The sequence below is a fragment of the Elephantulus edwardii genome, unplaced genomic scaffold, assembly GCF_000299155.1.
Source record: "Elephantulus edwardii isolate Elephantulus edwardi_28Jun2011 unplaced genomic scaffold, EleEdw1.0 scaffold00004, whole genome shotgun sequence".
NCBI classification, from domain to species: Eukaryota; Metazoa; Chordata; class Mammalia; order Macroscelidea; family Macroscelididae; genus Elephantulus; species Elephantulus edwardii.
The window spans coordinates 12,974,828-12,997,693 of NW_006399754.1; the positions used below are offsets into that span (position 1 = coordinate 12,974,828).

Consider the following 22,866-nt stretch of genomic DNA (forward strand, 5'->3'; position numbering starts at 1 on the left):
TTGGGTGTGCATAGTCAATGTATCTTGTTTTGAAGATCTTCCTTTCTTGTGCTGATCTTCCCCCTTTCCAAGCATGATGTCCCTTTTCAAAGAATAGCTTCTCTTAGCAGTATACCCAAAGTGAGACACACTTCCACTATCCCTGCCTCTGATGAGCTATCTGGCTGTACTTTGTCCAAGACCTATTTGATGGTTCTTTGGGGACTCCATGGTATATTCTGTACTCTTCTCCAACGTTATAACTCAAAGGCATCAACAATTCTTGTATAGTCTTTATTTGTTTTCCAGCTCTCAGATGCATAGCAAATGATTTAAAAGACTATGGCCTGAATCTGGCACACTTTAGTCTTTAAACTGACAACATTGCTTCTCAGTAATTTGGAGAGGTCCCTGATAGTGAACTTTCCTAATGCAATACATCTCCTGATTTTCTGACTTCTTGTACCAAAGGTATCGATTGTAGACCCAAGTAATATGAAGTCATTGAAACTTTCAATCTTTTCTCCATCTATCATGATGTTATCTATTTGTCCAGTGGAGAGAAATTTTGTTTTCTTGATGTTGAAATGCAATCCATACTGAAGGCTGCAGTCTTTGGTCTTCTGCAGTAAGCATTTCAATTCCTCCTTACTTACAGTAAGCAAGGTTGTGACATTTTCACCTGCATGATGCAGGTTGTTGATGACTTTTCATACGATTCTGGTGCCAGTTTCTGCATAGAATCCAGTTTCTGGAATGATTTTCTCAGTATTCAAATTGAATAGGTATGGAGAAAGAAGACAACCATGATGTATACCTTTTCTGATTTTAAACCAGGTAGTGTTTAATTGTTCTATTCAGACAACAGAGTCTTTATCTAGGTATGGATTTTCTATTAACACATTTAAGTGTTTAGGGATTTCCATTCTTATTAATGTTAGATGTAGTTTGTTATGATTCACACAGTCATTTACATAGTCTATGAAACACAAATAGCCAGTCTTCCTGAATGCTCCGCTTTCAGCCAGGTTCCATCTGACAGCAATGATATCCCTCGTGCCACAGCCTCTTCTAAATCCAGCTTGAATATCTGGCAATTTTCTCTCAATGTACTGTTCCGGACATTTTGGGATGATTTTTAGGAATACTTTGCTTGTGTGTGATAATAATTATATTACTTGATAATTTCCACATTATGTTAGATCACTCTTCTTGGAGATCGAAACAAATAGAAATCTTTTCTGTTCGGTCAGCCAAGCAGTTGTCTTCCAAATTTCCTGACACTGACAGATAAAAACATCCAGGGATGCATTTATTAGTGTCAACTGGTATCCCACTGACTTCTGGGGTCTTATATTTTGCCAGTGCCTTCAGTGCATCTTGAACTTTCTTAATTACCATCGGCTCTTGTTCACATGGTACTTCCTGAATTTTTTCAATGTTAACCAATTCTTTTTGGTTTTGTGATTCTACATATTCCTTCCATCTTCTTTTGATGCTTCCTGGATCATTCAAGATTTTGCCCATAGCATCTCTCAGTATTATAACTCAAGGCTTGAATTTGTGCTTCAATTCTTTTAGCTTGAGAATTGCTGAGTGAGTTCTCTTTTTATTCACCAACTTTCCTCTTTGCACATTCTGTTTTAACAGTTTTCTTTGTCTTCTTCAGCTGCCCTTTGAAATATTCTGTACATCTTTTTTACTTTGTCATTTCTTCCCTTTGTTTTGTCTTCCTGATGCTCTAGTACAATCTTTGGAGTCTCTTCTGACATCCATTTGGGTCTTTTCTTCCTTTTATCTCTTTGTAATGACATTTTGCTCTCTTTATGGATGGAATCTTTGATACCAACCCATAACTCATCTGATCTTCAATCATTAGTGTTCAATACCTCAAATCTGCTCTGGAGATGATTTTTAAATTTAGGTGGCATGGGCTTAAGGTAGTATTGTGGTTTTTGTGGACTTGTTTTAATTTTCTTCAGCTTCAATTTGAACTTGCTCCTGAGTAATTTATGGTCTGCTTCACAGTCAGCTCCTGACCTGGTTTTACCTGCTGATACTGAGCTGCTCTGATTGTTTTCACAGATGTCATCAATCTGATTCCTGTGCAGTACCTCCGGGGAGGCCCATGCACACAGTCATCACTTGTGGTTTCTTAAAAAAAGATATTTTTGATAGAGAAAACATTTAACATAGAAAATTTAATCGTTCAGTGTCCAGCCTCATTTCTGTCACCGAGAGGTACTTTCCAACCCCCATTCCCTGCTCCCTACTCTTTCCAACTTCTGCACTTCAGTCACTAATAATTATTAATGCATCTTGATTGCATGCTTGATCAACTTCTGATTGCAAAAGTTGGTAGATATCTTCAATTTCCTCCTGTTTTATTTGTTAGTACATACATATGAATAATAGTCATATTAACAGGTCTTCCTTGTGTGTGTGGTGTTAAGGGTTCATTGTTCAAAGTGGCTTTCCTTGTCATTGACTTTGACTCTATCATGTGGATGGGTAGGAGTATGTGATGGGGGTTGCTAGCTTATCCAAAAGGGCATTGCCCAGTCTTGTCACTAAATTGAGCAGATTCAGTAGCAGATTTTTAGAATCTCCCAACCAGCAAAGAAGCAGCAAGAGAATACAGCGTGTCTGTTGGAACCAGAGATTCTTAATCCCACCAAATGTTTAGGAAAGTAGCATCAGCAGAAGCTGAGGCAGAGAATCAAAGACCTAACACAAGACAGCTGACTTTGGAACTGCTACCGCCTCGAACGGGAGCTGAGAGCCTTTGCCCAAGTTTATTGAATGACTGGAATTGGTAGGAATAAGATCTTTATAACACTGTGGTCAGGCTTAAGGATGAAGGCCTTGTGAGCACATCTCAACAGCTGCCCTGAGTTATTGTAGTCTACTATTAACTGGAATAATAACCTTTTGACTTCTCTAATATGGTTCTGTGTGGTCTGCGAGCTATTGCAATGGGTTTTGGACGTGGCAGAGCATTAAGATTGGTGTTGGGATAAATAGAAATGGGTGCAGGAGTGTGGGGACATGTCTGACACCATGGGAATTGGTTTTGTGTTATGAATGCTGTTGACAGGAACTGTTCTCCCTTGAGGAGGTCAGATAAGGTAGTCCCCATACTGCCCTTGTTCTTTCTTTTTTTTTTTTAATTTATTTTACTTCATTATTTTTTGTGTGTACTGTCAAATCAGATCTGACTGGTACAGGAGGAGATTGTTCCTCCTTCTCGAGCAGAGCATCTGGTGGATTCGAACTGTGCATCTCTGAGATTGCAGTTGCAGCTTCTTGCCACTAGGCCACCACAGCTCACCGCCCTTGTTCTTTCTACATGCATATAGTTAGTATACTATCACTCATAACATTGAACTTTAAGATAGATCTCAAAAATTGCTTTTTTCACTATAAATACATAATTTTCCCTCAGTTTTTCCATTCCCAGCATAATAGATCATATGATTGCCTTTTTCAAAATGGCTCATCTCAGTTCACTAATGCATAGAATGTTGGTATTCATATATTCCATTTCCATTTTTATAACTTGTAATTTTCCTATGTTCCTAGTTCATATATTCTACATTCCAATTATTGGAAGGTGCTTGCAGCAGTTTCTATTCATTTTGAATTACTTCTAATCTGGGCTCTACATCTGGTACTGATCTTTCATGCACTTTTCAAAAGCCCATTATTTCAGAAGTGGGTGGCCAACTCTGCTTCCTAGTCTATCTTAATCTGGAGGTCCACTGAGATTTTCCCATCATAGGTGACCCTTCTGGCTTTTGAAACACCAACGACATAGTTTCCAACATCACAACCCACATATTACTCAAATACAGCAAACTGACAAACAAGTGCTGTACTAATAAGAGATAATAATTAAAAAAACCCAATCATATACATACCTAAGCTATAAAGTAATTATTGTTGTGTACCATCGAATTGGAACCAATCAGTAGCTGATCCTCCAGCAGATTTTTAGAGACAGTTAATTGTGCAGAGGGAGGTTGCCTATCTTTCTCCTGTGGACACACTGGTGGATTTGAACCATTTACCTTTGGGATTGCAGCACAGCTTCTTACTATTAGGTCACCAGAACTCCTTATAAAGTAATCAGTAACATGCAAAGCAGTCCCCAAATACAACAAACTGAGAGGTAAGTATTGTACCTCTACCTCTATCAAAACCAATAAAGACAGTCAGACATGTAATTTATGGTGCAGGACAACCTGCTGTGGCCTAGCTGAAGCCATGATGGCATGACAGGAGGGGTCCCAGTTGGAGACTTTATGGCACTGCAGTGGTTCCATTCACTGTATATATAATACAAACTCTCAATGAATCCTCCCTTATGGAAGACAACTTGCTCAGTTACCTCATTTTCTCTTACTAAAGTGAACTACAGCTACCTATATAGTATTTTGGGTTGCCATTGTCTGTTTGGTCACCACAAAATAGGTTTGGAAAGGACACAATATTCAAGGCAGACATTCTTCCCTAGTTAAGTTAAATATTGTTTTGTCTTAAGAAGACTTCATGGGATATTTTTGGTTGAAGGTCTAAAGTTTACTACAGGACAATAAGTTTAGCAGCTTTCCTAGTTACCATAGTTCAAAATCTGGATTCCATTAGATTTTGGTAATCTGTTCTACATTCCCCCCTTTTTTATTAGGATTTTTCCTAAAGAACACATGATCAAAATATTCAGTAATGACTCCATCAGTTCTTCTGATCTTATGGCAAAGGAAGCATTTGTTAACTGAAGCAATTAGTGATTTTAAGCAAATTTGGAAATTATCAAACATTATGAATGTCACATGCAAATAAAACTATGTGGAACAAATTTTGATAAAATGCTTGCAATATATAGACAAGGAACTGCCAGAAATTCAGACCAGATTTGAAGAGGATATGGAATGAGGGATATCTTTGCTGATGCTAGATGGGTTTAGACTGAAAATAGAGAATACCAGGAAAATACACCCCTGTGTTTTATTGACTGTGCAAATGCATTTGAGTTTATGATCATAACAAACTACGGCTAACATTGTAAAGCACGAGAATTCTAGAATATCTAATTATAGTCATGCAGCATTTGCAGATAGACCAAGAGGCAGTTATTTGAACAACATTTTTAAAGGTTTTGAAAAAGGAAATATGTGTCTCAAGGTTGCATTCTTTCACCACACTTACTCTGTCTGCACCCTGAGCAAATTGTATATACAAATGCATATCCTTTTGTTTTTGTTGTTATTGAGTACCATCAAGCTGGAACCGACCCATAGCTGACTCTCCAACAAGTTTTTAGAGACAATTAATCACATGGGAGAAGATTGTCCATCCTTCTCCCACAGAGCAAGCTAGTGGATTTGAATGGAATTCCTTTGGGATTACAGTGCAGTTTCTTACCATTAGGCCACCAGCGCTTGTGGCATCTGCTTCCTAAATAGCATGCCTCTGGAAACTCTATTGAACTTAGATAAATGTCGATAGTTGTACCCCCATGATACATCTTGAAGGATATGTACATGTACAGCCAAGCACAATCAATAAGAGTGCATCTGAATTCCAAAATCAATCTCCGTAATAGTCTATGTGTTTCCTACTGCCAAAGGGGCCCTTTAGAGTAGTGAGAGAAGATCTTCACCCTGAAACCCACAGCGTCCCTTTTCAGCAGGAAGTAGCTAAGAGAATACGCCGTCCCCTTTTCCTTATGACTCAGGGTGAAGTCTCTCTCAGGGAGGAGTGATAGGGAATGGCAAAGGACACACTGACAAAGAAGATTAATCAGAACTGGCTTTGACAAGCACTGTGGCATTTGGACAAGAACAAACTGGGAGGAGGGTAGAGAGAATAGTGCAACAATGAATAAGTGGAAGCCCAAAATCTCTGTAAATGTTTATGAAAATTAATAAAATATAATTATAGAAAAAAAAATGTCGATAGTTGTAGATGGGCTATAGGCCTTCTGTTCATAGGATCACTATGAGTCATCCTTGACTTAAAGGCAATTAAGAACAATCAACAGCAACCCTGAGCAAATAATCAGAAAAAAACAGACTCTATGAAGAAGCATGTGGTATCAGGATTGGAGGAATATTCATCAACAATATGCAACATGCCAGTGACACAAATTGCTTACTGAAAGTGAAGAGGACTTGAAGCACTTACCTAGGAAGACCCTCAGTATAGATTACATGTCAGCATTGTTGTTATGTGCTGTCAAGTCAACTGTGACTCACAGTGACCCTATGCACAATAGTTCTGAACTCTGCCCTATCTTGAGCCAATCTCACTGTCTCTGACATACCGACTTCTATCATTCAAGTTATTTTGTCAGTTTGTCTCATCTAGGGTCTTCCTCTCCTCTGCTGTCCTTCTGCCATTCCAAGAATGATGTCCTCCTCCAAGGACTGGTCCCTCCTGACCACATGCCCAAATTATATGAGGCAGAACTTCACAATCCTTGCCTCCAAGGAGTAGCAAGTTGGTTTCAGCCTCTCTAGGACAGCCCTGTTTATTCTCTTGGCAGTCTATAGTATGTTCAGTGCTCTTCTCCAGCACTCAAAGGCATTAATTCTTCTTCTGTTATCCTTATTCATTGACCAGCTTTCTGATGTGTAACAAGTAATTGCAAAGATCATGGCCTAACTCAGGCATACCTTAGTCACTAGACTGACATCATTGTTCTTCAGCACTCTGGAGAGGTTCCTGACAGCAGACGCTCCTAAAGCAACTCACCTTTTGGTTTCCTAACTGGCGGTGCAAAGATTGATTATATGGAACCAAGCAAGTTGAAATTGTTAACAGCCTCAGTATCTCCTCCATTTATCATGGTGTGCCAATTGTCCCAGCAGTGAGAATTTTGTTTTCTTGATGTTGAACTTCAATTCATATTGAAAATTTCAATCCTTGATCTTCTTCAGCAAATGCTTCAGGTCCTCTTTAGTTTCAGTGAACAAGACTGTATCATCTGACAGCATCCCTGGTCTCTCTCCCCTCTTCCCAGTCTGATAAATTTACACTTCATCTTCCTGGAGGCTAGGTGGCTCACTCAACGGAAGCCTACAATATGGTTATGACTCTGGGTTACTGGGACATCCGCGGGCTGGCTCATGCCATCCGCCTGATCCTGGAATACACAGATTCAAAGTATGAAGAAAAGAAGTACAAGTTGGGGCACGCTTCTGACCATGACAGAAGCCAGTGGCAGAATGAAAAATTCAAGCTGGGCCTGGACTTTCCTAATCTGCCCTACCTCCTGGATGGGGCTCACAAGATCACGCAGAGCAAAGCCATCATGCGCTACCTTGCCCGCAAACACAACCTGTGTGGAGAGACAGAAGAGGAAAAGATCCGAGTGGACATCTTGGAGAACCAGGTTACGGACACCCGCCTGGAACTGATCAGAGTGTGCTACAGCCTTGATTTTGAGAAGCTGAAGCCACCATACCTGGAGGGGCTGCCTGAAAAGATGAAGCTCTACTTGCAGTTCCTGGGGAATCGACTGTGGTTTTCAGGGGACAAGATCACCTTCGTCGACTTCCTTGCTTATGACGTCCTTGACGTGAACCAGATCTTTGAGCCCAAGTGCCTGGATGCCTTCCCAAACCTGAAGGACTTCATGGCCCGCTTTGAGGGCCTGGATAAGATTTCTGCCTACATGAAGTCCAGCAAGTTCCTCCCACGACCTCTTTTTGGAAAAAAGGCCCTATGGTGCAATAATTAGGCTGTGTGCATCTACGAGCCGGAAGAGAGCCAGTTGCTGCCTGGAGAACTCCCAGCTGCCCTGCCCCACAGCACCAGACCTCTCTTCTGTTACCACATCTAACACCATTCTCTCCCCAAGGTCTCTTTTCCCTAACTCCACCCCAATCAAGCTCTTTAAAGCTCAGCTCCGTTTTCCTTCAGCGAGGCCCCTCTCTGGAGCTCTCCTCCCCCTGCATGGAAGTCAACCAGCCCAACCTTTCTCTAGTGTCCTCTCTCCTTGGAGGAGCTGCCTGGATGCCTGGCCTGGTCAGCTCACTCATAGGTTTCCTGTTCTGTCCTGGGGCACCAGTATGGCCAGTTCTGTGGGGACTGCTCCTATGTGGGTCCCATCTCAGCTGATACCCGAGAAAGGGCCGATTCGTGCTTGCCGTGGTTTGTCCCCTGGGTACCTAGCTACAGAAAGAACTTGAATGTTGATGATGGGCTTGGGAGAAGCACTCTTTTTCATTTTGTTTTGGTGTCCAGGGCCTTGGTGGATTGCAGGGTCTGTGGGAGATGAGGAAGATAGAATGATGATTCTTGTCTCTTTCTTACACCTCCACACGCTTCGCTGTCTCACATCATGAAGATCTCTGCAGAAAGAAGGGTCCTTCTGTTCTTGAGTTCCTCAATTCAACTGCCCTCCAGTCATGACAACCTTTGTGGTTCTAAGTGTTTGGGGTGTTAAACCAAGGGTATCACATCTAGGGAGACTACTCCAGTCACCTTCACCTAGAAGCTCCTGCTGATCCAAATCCACACCCCCCCACTTCCAGTCCCATAATAAATCTAAACAGAACATATCCCACTAGAAAAAAAAGACTGTATCATCTGCATAACACAAGTTGTTGATGCGTCTTCCACCAATTCTGATGCCCCATTCTTCTTCATAAGCCCAGCCTCCTGAATTATCTGTTCTGCATATAGATTGAAAAAGTATAGAGACAGAATGTATCCCGGATGCACTCCTTTCCTGATTTTAAACCATGCGATGTTTCCTTGCTTTGATCTAACTACTGCTTCCACAATTTGTTGTGATCCACACAGTGAAATGCCTTTGCATAATCAATGAAACAAAGACAGACATTCCCTCTGATACTGTCTGCTTTCAACCAAGATCCAGCTGACATTGGTGATAATGTCCCTATTTCCAAGGACTCTTTTAAACCCAGCTTGTATTTCTAGTAGTTCTGTATCAATGTACTGTTCTAGTAGGTTTGGGGTCATCTTCAGCAGGATTTTGCTAGCGTGTGATATTAGTGATAATATTTGATAATTTTTATACTCTGTTAAATTACCTTTTTCAAAAAATAAGAATAAATATTGATTTCTTCCATTCAGTTGGCCAAGTAGTTGTCCTCCAGATTTCTTGGTATAACCTGGTGAGAATGTTCAGGGCAATGTCTGTTTATTGAAATATGTCAATTGGTATTCCATCAGTTCCTGAAGCCTTGTTTATTGTCAATTCCTTCAGAGAAGCTTGGACTTCCTCTTTCATCACCATTGCCTTTTGAAAGCAAAAATCATCACAATTGAACCAGTAGGCAACATAATAATAAATGGAGAAAAATTTGAAGTGGCCAAAGATTTTCTTTTACTTGGATCCACAATCAACACCCCTGGAAGCAAGCAACAGTCAAGAAATCAGATGCCACAGTATACAAATCTGCTTCAAGAGACCGTTTTAGAGATAAGCAAAAGCAAAGAGGCTACCTCAAGGACCAAGGCATGCTGGACCAAAGCCACGGTCTTAACATGTTTATATTCAAAAGCTGGACAATGAATGAGGATGACAAAAGAAAATATGTCATAGAACTCCAGAAGACTGAACAAAGCTGTCTTGAACAGCCCAGGTAAAATAATCCTTTGAAGGGAAGATGTTAAAACTGGATTGCATGCAATTTGAACATATTTCAGAGGGGACCAGTCCTTGAGGAAGGGGGTCAAGGTTTGTTAAGAGTTAGCAAAAACCAGGAAGAGCCTCATTGTGATTGATTGCCATAACGGCTATGCCAATGGTTCAAACATAATAATGATTGTGAGGAGGGGGTGGTACCCGGCAGAGTTTCATTCTATTCTACCCAGGGTTGCTAGGTGTCAGAATTGGCTTGATGACATCTAACCATATCAAATGTTTGTTTTATTGTTAGTGGCTACTGCTTCCCACAATGGCCGTACCATTTCCATCAGCAGTGGGTTTCAATTTCTCCATATCCCCACAAATATTTTCCATTTTCTCGGGCACTCTCTCTCTCTTACTCATCAAAGTGGAGATGGCTTATTGTGGTTTTGATGTGCATCTCTCTGATGACTAATGATGACGGGATTTTTCATGTGTTTCGTGGCCATTTGAATGTCTTCATTGATAAAATATCAGTCTCCTCAAGTCCATTGCCCATTTTATGAATGGATTATTGGTGCTTTTTCTAGTCAAGTTTTAGATGTGTTTAAGTTATTAGATTCTTATAAAATATATAGCTAACAAAGATATTCTAGTAGCCTATAGCTTTCTTTCCACTTTTTTGGCAGTCTGTTGACAAAAGTTTTATATTTTTATAATATCTCGTTTATTTATTTTGTCTTTTACGGTTTATGCTTTTGTCATTATATTGGATAATCCATTGTTAAAACTAGCTGTGCATCTTACACAAGTTAAGTAAATTCTCTAAGCCTCGTTTTCTTTCCATGAGTGTCAAGGATGCTAATCGTTTAGATATTAGACACCTTTGGATATCTGCCAAGCTCATAGTACCTTCAGCTCTTTTATCTTTGCCTCATTCACATAAGAAGATCTTAGAATCCTTTTGGATATGGTTGACTGGACTGGGCATATGTTCAGGTTGGATAATCACGTTTTGTTTACTTTAAGTATGAAATACAGACTAAAAGTTCTTATTCTGTTTGGACTAGCATCTTGAAACAAATGACACATGTATCTGGAAGTTGTTGAGTAACCATGTCCCATGTATGTGTGAACTGGGAAGCAGAGAAAATAGAGAAGAAGAGAAATAGAAATAGAAAGAGGGAAAAGGACTAGAAAGTTGAAAGATTTCCTAATTTGTTTGCCACTGCTTCCTGTGAAAAGTTGGTGGATGGTTCGAACTCAAGCATCTCCCAGTTGGGGGGCAAAGATGGATAGGCAGCTTCTATAAACATTTAGAGCTTAGGAACCCTTCGAGGGTAGCTCTCTCCCATAGGGCTGCTGTGAGTCAGAATTGACTTGGTGGCAGTTGGGTTAGTTTTGGCACTCAGCCCATGGTCATGACTTTCTTTTACTCTACAAATTCAACATGAATCACCTTCTGGCCATAGCTACTAGATGTTACAGTTGATAATTCTGTGAGAAAATCTGACCCTTATTCCTGAAAGGCCCATTCCCATCTCAAATCAGGTGCCAGTCTGATAAGAATCAGTTGATGGAATCAAGTATCTTGACATATATTTATACTTTCACAGTAATAATACTGTGGTTCCCAGGCCTTAAAGGTGGTTTGCCACGGTAATAATTACATTCTGTTCTTCACTGGTTCAACAATGCTCTTTTATTTCCTTCAAGATACAGTGGTTTGGGTTTTTTTTCTTTAGTTTTGTTTTCCTTTTTAAATTGTGATTTTGGTGACGATTTACAGAGCAAATGATTTTTCCATTCAACGGATCATGCAGGTTTTGTTTCCATGCATTGTGCATGGGGAATCTGTTCTGCTCTGGCTCTGTATAATTTTCCAGCTATATCTTCTTCCTCATTGCTAAGAGCGTGCACACTGAAATACTTGTGATTTCCTCCACTCCTGCTCTCCTACTGTGACTTTAAGCATCATACTCTTTTTTTTCTTGGAAGGCCTCTACTTGTTAGGATACCTGTCCTTTGTCCTTCAGAACTAATGCACCATGCCTCTACTGACCTCTCTTCAGCCTGCTGGCTGCATTGTTAGTTGTTGGTGCCATCAAGTCAGCTCTAACTTAGAGACCCTGCAATCAGCAGAATGAAGCCCTGCTCAACTCTGTGCCCTCCTCACACTGCTGTGCTTTGAGCCCGTTGTTTGCAATCACTGTGTCCACCCATCTCCTGGACAGTCTTCCTCTCCTTACTGCCCCTATAATGCCCTTCTTTAAGCACGGACTCGTCTTGAACATATGACATCTAAGATACTAATGTATTCCATTCAATATTCTGCACCAAGCTCACAGTCCAAAGCCTTCATTTCTTTATAAGTCTTCATTTCTCACTGTTCAACTTTCACATCAGACTCACCATAGTTTTGAAACTGACGTCCTTGCTCAGAAGCACTTTGAAAAAGGTGCTTGGCAGCAGGCTGGCCTGATGCAAAGTGCTATTTGATTTCTTAAGTGTTGTTTTCGTGGGTGTTGATAGTAAATCTTACTAAAATGAAATACTTGACAGTTTTCACTTTTCCCTTCATTTATCATGATGTTGTTAATCGATCCAGATGTGAGGCTTTTTGTTTTATGATGAGATGTAATCCATACTTAAAGCTGTAGTCTTTGATATGCATTAGTAAGTGCTTGAAGTATTTTTCACTTCAGCAAGTAAAGTTGTGTCATAAGGGTATTGCAGGTGTCAGTGAATTTCCCCCCAATCTTAATGCCACATTCGTTTCATGTAGTCTGGCTTCTTGAAGTATTGCTCAGCGCACTAATTTCCCTTATCTGTGCTCAGAGATGACACTCCCTTGGTGTTCGCTTATGCTTGCTGGTTGCTGGTTCCTTATGTGACTTCCCCCACTGACTCAAGGAGTGAAATGTACACTATCTCAGCATTTCCAAGATTGAACAATTGATGGTATAAGGAAACATGTTACTAAATATTTGCAGAATTATTAACAGACGAATGGATTCTTCTTGACTAGGGAAGAAAAATGTGACATGCAGATATTATAAGGCAATTAGATATGGAATCCTGAACTTTAATAAGTGACTTGCTGGGATTGAAATGGTTTAAACAAGTTCAAGTGAAATTATTTTGAATTTTAATGCCCAGATGTTTTAGAATTTAAACTTGCCTCCCCTCAATTCTTTCTGAAATAATTTCAAATCAATGGCAAAGATGATCTCAGTTTCTTTTGAGTTGGATTATTATAGACATCTAATAATTACTGGTTCTTATGCTTGCATTTGAACTTAGAATAATCATACATGTTATTATGATTTCTAAGAGAGATTCCAGAACTTGATGAAGCAAAGGTTGCTACTAGCCTCATTAAAAAGCAAAAGCAAATTACATAGGTGTTGGCTCTTTCATCTTATTACAGAAATGTTGTTCCCATCTTAAGCTTTTTCCCCCTCCTTACATTTGTCAATAATTGTTTTAGAAAAGATACGAAGATAACTCAATGAGGAAAAGATAGTCTTCAACAAATAATTTTGAAACAACTGAATTTCCATAGAAAAAGATTAAAGTTAGACCTCTATCTCATAGCTGAGGGAGGTCTGATGACCTAGGTGGTGAGGAGCTGTGATGCGGACCCAAAGGCAGGCAGTTCTAACCCACCACCTGTTACAAGGAGAAAGATGGGCAATCTCCTTCCATGTAATCGAAGCCTCTGAAAATCTTCTGGAGGATCAGCTATAAATTGGTTCCAATTAAATGGCAATGAGTTCTCATTATTATTCATTTCATACCATGCATAAAAATTAACCAAAAATGGGTAATCAATTTACATACGTTGTTGTAATTTACATATGTCAAGTTGGAATTGACTCATTGCAGACCTTACCGCTGTTTTTCAGAGGTTGTAAATCACACAGGAGGAGGGTGTCCATCTTTTCTCCACAGAGCAGCAGGTGGATTTAAGTAGGGATAGAAATAGAGATGTAGGGTTTTTGAGTAGCTATTGTTGTTGTTATGTGCCGTCGAGTCATATGCGACTCATAGCGACGCTATGTACAACAGCCCTAAACTCTGCTCTGTCCTGTGCCAATCGCACTGTCTCCGACACCCCACCCTGATTACCCCAGTCACTGAATCAATCCACCTCATAGAAGGTCTTCCCCTCTTGCTCTGTCCCTCTACCCTCCCAAGCATGATGTCCCTCTCCAAGGAACAGTCCCTCCTTGCAACATGTCCAAAGTGTGTTAGACGGAGCCTCAGAAACCTTGCCTCCAAGGAGTAGCCTGGTTTAACCCTCTTTAGGATGAACCTGTTCGTTTTCTTGGCAGTCCATGGTACATTCAATACTCTTATCCAACACCACAGCTCAAAGGTGTGAATTCTCCTTCTATCGTTCCTAGTCATTGTCCAGCTCTCTGATACAAGTGATTACAAAGACCATGGCCTGTATCAGGCACACCTTAGTCTCCATATCATGGATACCACATGCAAGCAAGAGTCTGATGAAGATTACCCAAAAACGACTGGAACAGCACATCAGCAGAAAACTGCCAGAAGTGCAAGCTATGTTTAGAAGGGGTCGTGGTACTAGGAATACTGTAGCTAATATTAGATGGATCTTAGTTGAAAGCAGGGAATACCAGAGGAATGTTTGTCTGTGTTTCATTGATTATATAAAGACATTTGACTGTGTGGGCCATAACAAACTGTGGCTGACTCTGAGAAGAAAGGGAATTCCAGAACACCTGATCATGATAACATAAAACCTATACTTGGACCAAGAGACAGTCGTCAGAACAGAGCAAGGGAACACTGCATCGTTCAAAATTGGGAGGAGCGTACGCCAGGTATGCATCCTATCTCCATACCTTTGCAACCTATATGCAGAACAGATTATCCAAGAGGCTGGGCTCTATGAGAAGTGTGGCTCCAGGACTGGTGGAAGATCCATCAACAATCTGCGTTATGCAGATGACACAACCCTGTTTGCTGAAACTGAAGAGGACCTGAAACACTTGCTGCAGAGGGTCAAGGAGCGCAGCCTTTAATACGGACTGAGGCTCAATATCAAGATGACAAAGATTCTCACCACTGGGTCAATTGGCAGCATCAGGATGGATGGTGAAGAGACTGAGAGTATTCACAGCTTCAGTTTGCTTGGCTCCACAGTCAACACTCTTGGTACCAGCAGCCAGGAAATTAAAAGACATATTGTGATGGGAAAGTCTGCTGTTAAGGACCTCTCCAGAATACTGAAGAGCAGTGGTTTTTGAGTAGGCTCTTCAATAACATAGATCTTAAATGTTAAAAATTAGTACCCTCAAAACCCCCAAAACAAAACAAATAAACAAAAAAACCAACCAAAGGTATTTAGTACTCTTTGTCTTCATGTATCATGACCAAAATTACCTAGTAGCAAGAATTTGTGCAAAAGAAATGTACATGTTGAGGTTTTTCTGAGTTATCTCCCCAAAATAATAGCCTTCATTAGGAAAAATGTTAAACACAAGTATTTCTCTTTCTTTTGCTAATTTCTAGTGAAGTATAAGGACCTTGTCACTAACATTTATTGTTTTAGCTATTTTTGTGTGCTATCTAGTGGAACTGACTCATAGCTGACTCTCCAATGGGTTTTCAGAGGTAGTAAATCACACTGAAGAGTAATGATGTCAGTTTGAAGACTAAGGTGTGCCTGATGCAGGCCATGGTCTTTTCAATCATCTAATATACATCTGAGAGCTGGACAGTGAATGAAGATGACAGAAAAGAATTGATGCTTTTGAATTGTGGTATTGGAGATGGGTACTGAATGTCCCATGGATGGCCAAGAGAACAGTTATGTCTTAGAAAAGGTGCAACCAGAGTGTTCTGTGGAGACAAGGATGGTAATGCTTCATCTCATATACTTTGGACATGTTGCTAAAAAAGGCCAGTCCTTGGAGAGGGACATCATGCTTGGGAGGGTGGAGGGACAGTGCAGGAGGGGAAGACCCTCAATGAGATGGATTGATTCAGTGACTGGGGTAATGACAATGGGTGTATCAGAGACAATAAGGTTGACACAGGATAAAGCAGTGTTTAGGGCTCTTGTATGTAGGTTCACTATGAGTTGCAAGCAACTCTGGGGCACATAACAACAACAACAACAACAACAACAGGATAGAGGAGGTTTCAGGACTATTATACACAGGGTCACTATGAGTCACAAGCGATTCGACGGCACATGACAATAACAACTACAATCCATTATTCAGGTATATAAGTTCCTTATGTTAATAATGCCAACCCTGTTAATCGGAGGTGTCATAAAATACACAATGTACTGAAAGGTTGGCAGTTTGAAGACACTAGCACACGTTAGGAGACAGAACTGATGATACACTCCCATAAAAATTATAGTGAAGTAAATATTATGGGCAATTCTACTTTTTCGTGTGGGTGACTGTGCATCAGAACCCACTTAAAGACACACAAAGCAACAACATGGTCTTTGTCATCCATGTTAATAATAAATCAGGTCAAAGTGTGGCCATGACATATTAACAGTATATCTCGTGGCTTAGTGGCAAGAAGCTGCACTGCAATCCCAGAGGTGTGCGGTTCAAATCCACCAGATGCTCTGCTGGAGAAGGAGGGGCAATTTCCTCCTGTACCAGTCAGGTCTGATTTGACAGCACACACACAAAAAATAATACAATACAATACAATACAATACAATACAAGAAAAGAAAAGAAAAGGAAAGAAGAGAAAATAAAATAAAATAAAATACCTATTTTAAAAAACCAAACCAAAACAGTGTATCTCTCATTCATGCATGTTGTTCTTGTACTGCATAACAACCTCAAAAATCTCAGTGGCTTTCACTAATATTTATTTCTTGCTCTTGAATTTTCAAGTCAGATAAGACAATTTTACTTCCCCTTATAGGTGGTGTGAATGTTTCAGATTGTGAGTCCCCTTGGCTGCAGATTGTTTTCTAGTTAGGCAATTATGATGTAGTCATTCCTTTGATAAGATCTGATGTAATTACTTCCATGATAAGGTCTTCTATGAGCAGCCAATTAACTGAAAGAGAATTTCAATTATAAGGGATTTGGACTTCATTGACTATACGTTGACACTGAGCAAAGCTTCCTTGCTTTTTGCTCCATCTGGATCCTGCATGGAGCCTTCATGGCCTAGTGGTGAAGCCCTCACCTATGATCAGAAAGTTGTTGTTGTTGTTGATTGCCTTCAAGTCGAGCACGACTCATAGCAACCCTATGAACAAAAGGCCTGAAGCCCCTCTACAACTATCAACATTTATCAGAAAGATCAATGTTTTAAACCTACATCTGGCCCATGGGAGAAAGACATGCCAGTCTGCTTTGGTAAAGATTTCGGCGGTGGAAATAGGGCAGTTCTAATCTATCCTACAGGGTAACTATGATTGAGAACTGACTTGTTGGCACTGGGCTTGGTTTGTTGGTGTGCTTTAGGTATTTCTATTTTATCTTACTTATTTGAGCCTGCATTTTGTTTTTACATCTGGTTCTATGGACTTGAGCTAGTGGTCGGCCATACTTGTCTAATCTAATCTTGTATTTTTTCCCTCTGAAGCCAGCTCTCTCCCATTTATCTCTTGTCGATTTCATCAGCTCTTGTGGCTATGTGCATAAGGTGAAGCATAAAGTATAACATCTGACTCATGAACTCTGTGCTTGCCAGCTTCTACAAGTTTGTGAGCCATTTCCCTAAGAGAAATCTTTCTATATATGGGCTTGATTCTCTAGTGAAGTCTTCTTAAGACAACCAATAACTGGGGAGTGGTGCGGGGGGAGGTTAGGTTCACATGACCCTCTTCCTCATTCTGCATCAGTAGCCTGGCTTCTCTGGGTAATGGAAGAGTCAGAGAACACGTTTCAATGTGAAAGTACATGTCAAGTCCTTATTAATGCCTTTTCAGCCAAAATAAGTCACATGGCCAAGGAGAAACACAAGGAAAAGGAAAGTCTTGACCAACTTTTTGTAGCTACTGTCTTATATATTTTTTTAAAAAAACCTAAACACACCCTACACTAGTTTATGTCAAGTTCAAGTAAAACATCAGTGTAGTGTTTTCATGTATAACTTATTAAAAGTAAATTACTTTTTAAAAAGTATAATAAAGTAGCACATTTACTCACATAGCGCTCAGATATGAGGAAAAAAAGTAGTTTCTTATTCTGTTTCTCAAGCTAGTCTGTTCCCCCCCACCCCCCAAAAAAAAGCATTCAGCCAGTGAGGAGTGGGGAGAAAACATTGTCTAGTACCTTTAATGGAATGATGTGGAGTCAAGATTGGAATCATGGTCTTCAAACATGTGTTGTAAATCCTAACTCTTGTATATGGGACCCTTTAAAACAATTGTGATTTTTAGTGAACGTTTACAGAAATACTGGGTTTTCATGCACTCACTCATACACATTTTCTTTCTTCCCCCTCCTCCCTCCCTTACCCAATTCACGTGGTAATGTATGTCTAGCTCCCTATTGTTAATTGTTGCAATGTCTAACCATCCATTCCTTTGAGGTAGTCCCTCCCTTCACCTATTCCAGTGCAGTGCTCATTATCCAGTCTTTTCCTGCTTTCCCTTGTGTCCCTCCTATTTTCTTAACAGTGGTCTGATGTAGTATTTGTCCTTTTGTGACTGAGCTACTTCACTCAGCATGTCTTCCAGTCTTATCCATGTTGTATAGTGTTTTACAAGTTCCTTGTTTTTCAAAGCAGCTTAACATTCCATTGTGTGAATTTGTAAAATACTCCAGCATCTCGAGAAGAAAAAAGGTAGATAATCTAATAACAAAATAGGCACAAGATATGAATAGACATTTCACCAAAGGAGAAAGTCAGATGGCTAACAAACACATGAAGAAATATTCAGAATCCCTAGTTGTTGTTAGGGGCCATTGAATTGAGTACAACTCATAATGACCCTAATAAACAAATGGGTCTAAATCCTGTCTTACCTTTTACTATCCTTATTATCTATGTGATTGGAATCTTCCTCTTTCTCTGGCCCTCTACCTTTCTGAATATTTCTCCATTTCCAAAAATAACCTTTTCTAGAAACAGATACAATGTATGAGAGATGAAATTTCACCATCATTGCCTCCAAGGAGCACTTTGACTACACTTTCCCCAAAACATATTTGTTTGTTCTTTTTGCAGTGCATGGGATGTTTGATACTTTTCTCCAATAACATATTTCAAAGTGTCAATTCTTCTTCTTTCATTCTTATTCATTGTCCAGCTCTCAGATGCATAGCAAATGATAGAAAAGACCATGGCCTGGATCAGGCACACATTAGTCTTCAAATTGATATCATTGCTCTTTAGGATTTTGACAAAGTCCTTGACCATAGACTTACAAAAAGCAATAGATATCCTGATTTCCTAACAGCTGGTACCAAGAGTGTTGCTTGTTGATCCAAGTAAGATTAAATAATTGATGATTTCAGTCCTATCTCCGTCAACATGATGTTGCCCATTGACCCAGTAGTAAGGACCTGTGTTTTCTTGATTTTGTGATGCAATTTGTATTGAAGGCTGTAGTCCTTAATAATCTTTTGTAGCAAACTCTTCAGATTTTTCTCTCTTTCAGTAAGGAAAGTGTGTCATCTTCATAGTAGAGGCTGTTGATGAGTCTTCCTCTGATCCTGATGCTGCATTCCTCTTTATAGAGTCCAGCTTCACGAATTATTTACTCAGTACACTATATATATATATATTTCCCCCCCCTATATATTGAATAGGTGTGAAGAAAGGATACAACCATGATACATACCCTTCCTGATACCATCCTGCAATATTCCCTTGTTCATTTGGACAATAGGGTCATAGTCCAAGCATAACTTTCATACGAGCATAAGTAGGTGTTCTAGGATTCCCAATGCCTTTACCTAGTCAATAAAACAAAGATAGATATATTCTTCTGGTACTATCTGCTTTCAGCCAAGATCCATCTGACATTAGCAATGATATCTCTAGTGCCATGACCTTGACCTCTTTTTTTTTTGTCTGCTTGTTTTTATGCAACTTCTAAATCCAGCTTGAACTTCTCTCAGTTCCCTGTCAGTGTACTATTCCAGTTGTTTTTGGATGATCTTCATCAATATTTTGCTTGTATGTCATATTAATCATGTTCAATGATTCTCAAATTCTGTTGGATCACCTTTGCCAGGCAACTGTCCTCCAGATTTCCTGGTATAGACTGGTGAGCACATCCAGGGCTGCATCTGCTTTTGAAACATGCCGACTGGCATTCTATCTATTCCTGGGGCCTTATTTTTCCCACTGTCTTCAATTTGTCTTGGACTTCTTCCTTTGTTACCTTTGGTTCCTGTTCATATGGTACTTCCTGAAATTTTTCAGTGTCTAATGACCAATTCTTCTGGGTACAGTAATTCTCTGTATTCCTTTCACCTTCTTTTAATTCTTCCTGGCTTATTCAAGATTTTGCCCATGGCATGTTTCAATATTGCAACTTGAGGCTTGAATTTGTTTTTTAAAAAATTTTTTATTTTTTTTAATTTTTATTTTTATTTTTTTTTTTAAATTTGTTTTTAAGTTCTTTCAGCTTGAGAAATTCTGAGCAACTTCTTTCCTTTTTATTCTCTGACTCCAGCTTTTTTCTTTATGTCCTTAAGCTACACTTTGAAATTAATCTCTTTTACATCCACATCTCTTCCTTTTGTTTTGACTTCTCAACGCTCTAATAAAATTGTCATAGTTTCTTCTGACATCCACATTGAGTTGTTTAGTTGTTGGTTTGTTGTGTTGTTTTTTTAAACTCCTCTCTCTTTGTAATGACCATTTGGTCTCTTCATGAATGCTACCTTTGATTTTATCCCATAGCTCCTGTGGTCTTTGCTCATTGGTAATCAATGCCTCAAACCTATTCTTAAGAAGATTTTTAAAAATTTTATTTCAAGTACGATAGACTCAAGGCCATATGTTAGTCCTTGTGGATTTGCTTTCTTTTCCTTCAGTTTTAATTTGAACTTGTACATAAGCTCCTAACTAGAAACAACTTCTTTAGGAAGTCCAACCTTTACAGCAGGCTTTCCTACCTGACTATGATGTTGGCTGGATGTGTGAGCCATGGGACAGTCTCTTCTTAAATGCACTCCCTCCCGCCACCTCCCCTTTATCACATAACATGCTGATATTCACATATGAAATCATCATAGGTAATACCTTCTCACGACTCAATAAGATCTTGGGGTGGCTCCTGGATGACCCAGGGTCCATTGTGGTCTTGCTTGTCCCCTCAGAGCCTTTGTCAAGGAGCCCAACTTCTGCTATTGGTTCTCTCCTCATCACAGCAGGCCCCACGGTAGGAGCTCAATTCACTCATGTTAGTTATTTTCAGAGAGTCTGCCCTCCCCTCTCCCTGCCCTGGGGACTATGAGAACTTCTGGGTTCTCTTTATGCCCTTGGGACAAGCAAGTCTCCTAAGAAAGCAAAATACCTGGGCGTTTTTCTGAGTCATCCGCCTCCAGATTTACAATGATGTCACCACACTCCAGACTGATCTGAGGTGGAACACTTTGTGGAATAGTCTCTTTTCAGGGTCACTAGCAGAGTCACTGGTGGAGTCCAGCCACCTGAGCCTGAGACGCAACACTTCAGGGTTAGCAGGGCACCTCCCTGCAGGCTAGGCCATCAGTTCACTTTCCAAAGGTCTGGGAAACTGTTAGCAAAAAAGTGCTGTGTAGGGGGAGCACAGGAACGTGAACTGAGTGAGCACAAGTTGATCAGAATTGCTGATGCGAGCCAGGCTGTGGCTTTAGGGAGTTTATGCACCGGCCGGGGATCTGTAAACTGCAGGGTCTCCTGACAGACTAGAATTTATGATGACTGTGTGTCCATGCTCTTGGCCTGCAGGCCTTTGGGAGGGAAAGAGCGCAACATACTCTTCCTGGCTTCACCCCAGGAGGGCTGACTCTTGCTCCAAGTAGCAGTTGATGCTCTTGTGCTTCTCACCTTTGAAGCTGTTGCAGACCACACTGTGAAACGTGGCAGAAAGAAAGAGTGGACATGATTGTGTGTATGTGTGTGACTCTGATAAAACCAACTCTCCAGTTTGAATGTGGCCGTGACCGCTTAGCTGCTGGCTTTTTTGGGGACACTCGGGTCCCAGTGCAGACCTAATTTCAAAGATAGCTCAGGACGGTCAGGAGGATAGGTGGGTCAGGGCGCTGCTGTATTTGTAAATGGAGCAGAAATAGTTCTGTTCCCTGCAGAATGATGAGTGACGCAGGAAGGAGCAGTGGAGACTTCGCCTTTTAAATCTTTCTAGGACTCTCTCAAATGGTTTTCAGATCTGGGAATTACTTTTTGAAAAGAAATAGCAAGGTGGTCAGAGGTTATCTGATGGAGTCACTCACTGAGGGTTTTTTTTCCTATGCGATTTTGAAATTTTCTCCATCCACAGTCCTGGTAGAACAGTCAGCACTAACAGACAACTCAGCCCAGCTGGGGAGAGGTTAGTGGGACTTGACAAAAATGCAGAATAGACTTCCACCAAAGATGGGGCACTGTGCTTCATTTTCTTTCATATTTCAGTTATCTAGAGATTCAATCAGGGGCCCTGGAAGCACAGTTATTAAAAGTGCTTGGATTGTGAACCAAAAGGTTGGCAGTTTGAGCCTACCAAGAGAGAAAGTTGTACCATAAAGGTTTAGAGCTTGAGAGATCTTAGGCCAAGTACCACTGTTTGGCTACAAGGCTGTGCCTGGTCATCTGAATGAATGAGCAGCATTTGACATCCTACTCTGTATGCACAATGTATGCAAACACATGAGTGTGTATGCATTCATGTGTATGAGCTTGTGTGTGCAGGTATGACCATCTGCATGTTGAAGTTGTGATATTATGAAGGAACCTTCAAATCTCATGACCTGCTAATAGTATTCACAAACTGAACTCACTGAGGGTGTTCATAGCACTGTACTTACACGTGAAAAATTACACATTGTTTTTCAAGCTTGTATCTGCTTGAACTCTTATCTTTTAAACTATATTTGTTACCAAGAATTTCTCAGGCCTTACAAAAAGTTTATTCAGCCAACCTGATAAGACAAAATGGAAAACAGTCATTAGAATAAATATTTCTCTGATTGTCTAGTGGTAAGAAGTTGTGCTGCAATCTCAAAGGCATGCAGTTCAAATCTACCAGCTGCTCCCTGGGAGAAAGGCAGGTGATCTCTCTGATGCAATTTACAGCCTCTGAAAACCAGCTGGAGGGTCA

At 40.3% G+C, this 22,866-nt stretch overlaps 1 pseudogene; it reads left to right on the forward strand.

Annotated features, from left to right (window-relative positions):
- Positions 1 to 7,066: 7,066 nt before the first annotated feature.
- LOC102857976 lies at positions 7,067 to 7,723 on the forward strand (annotated as a pseudogene).
- The last annotated feature ends 15,143 nt before the right edge of the window (positions 7,724 to 22,866 follow it).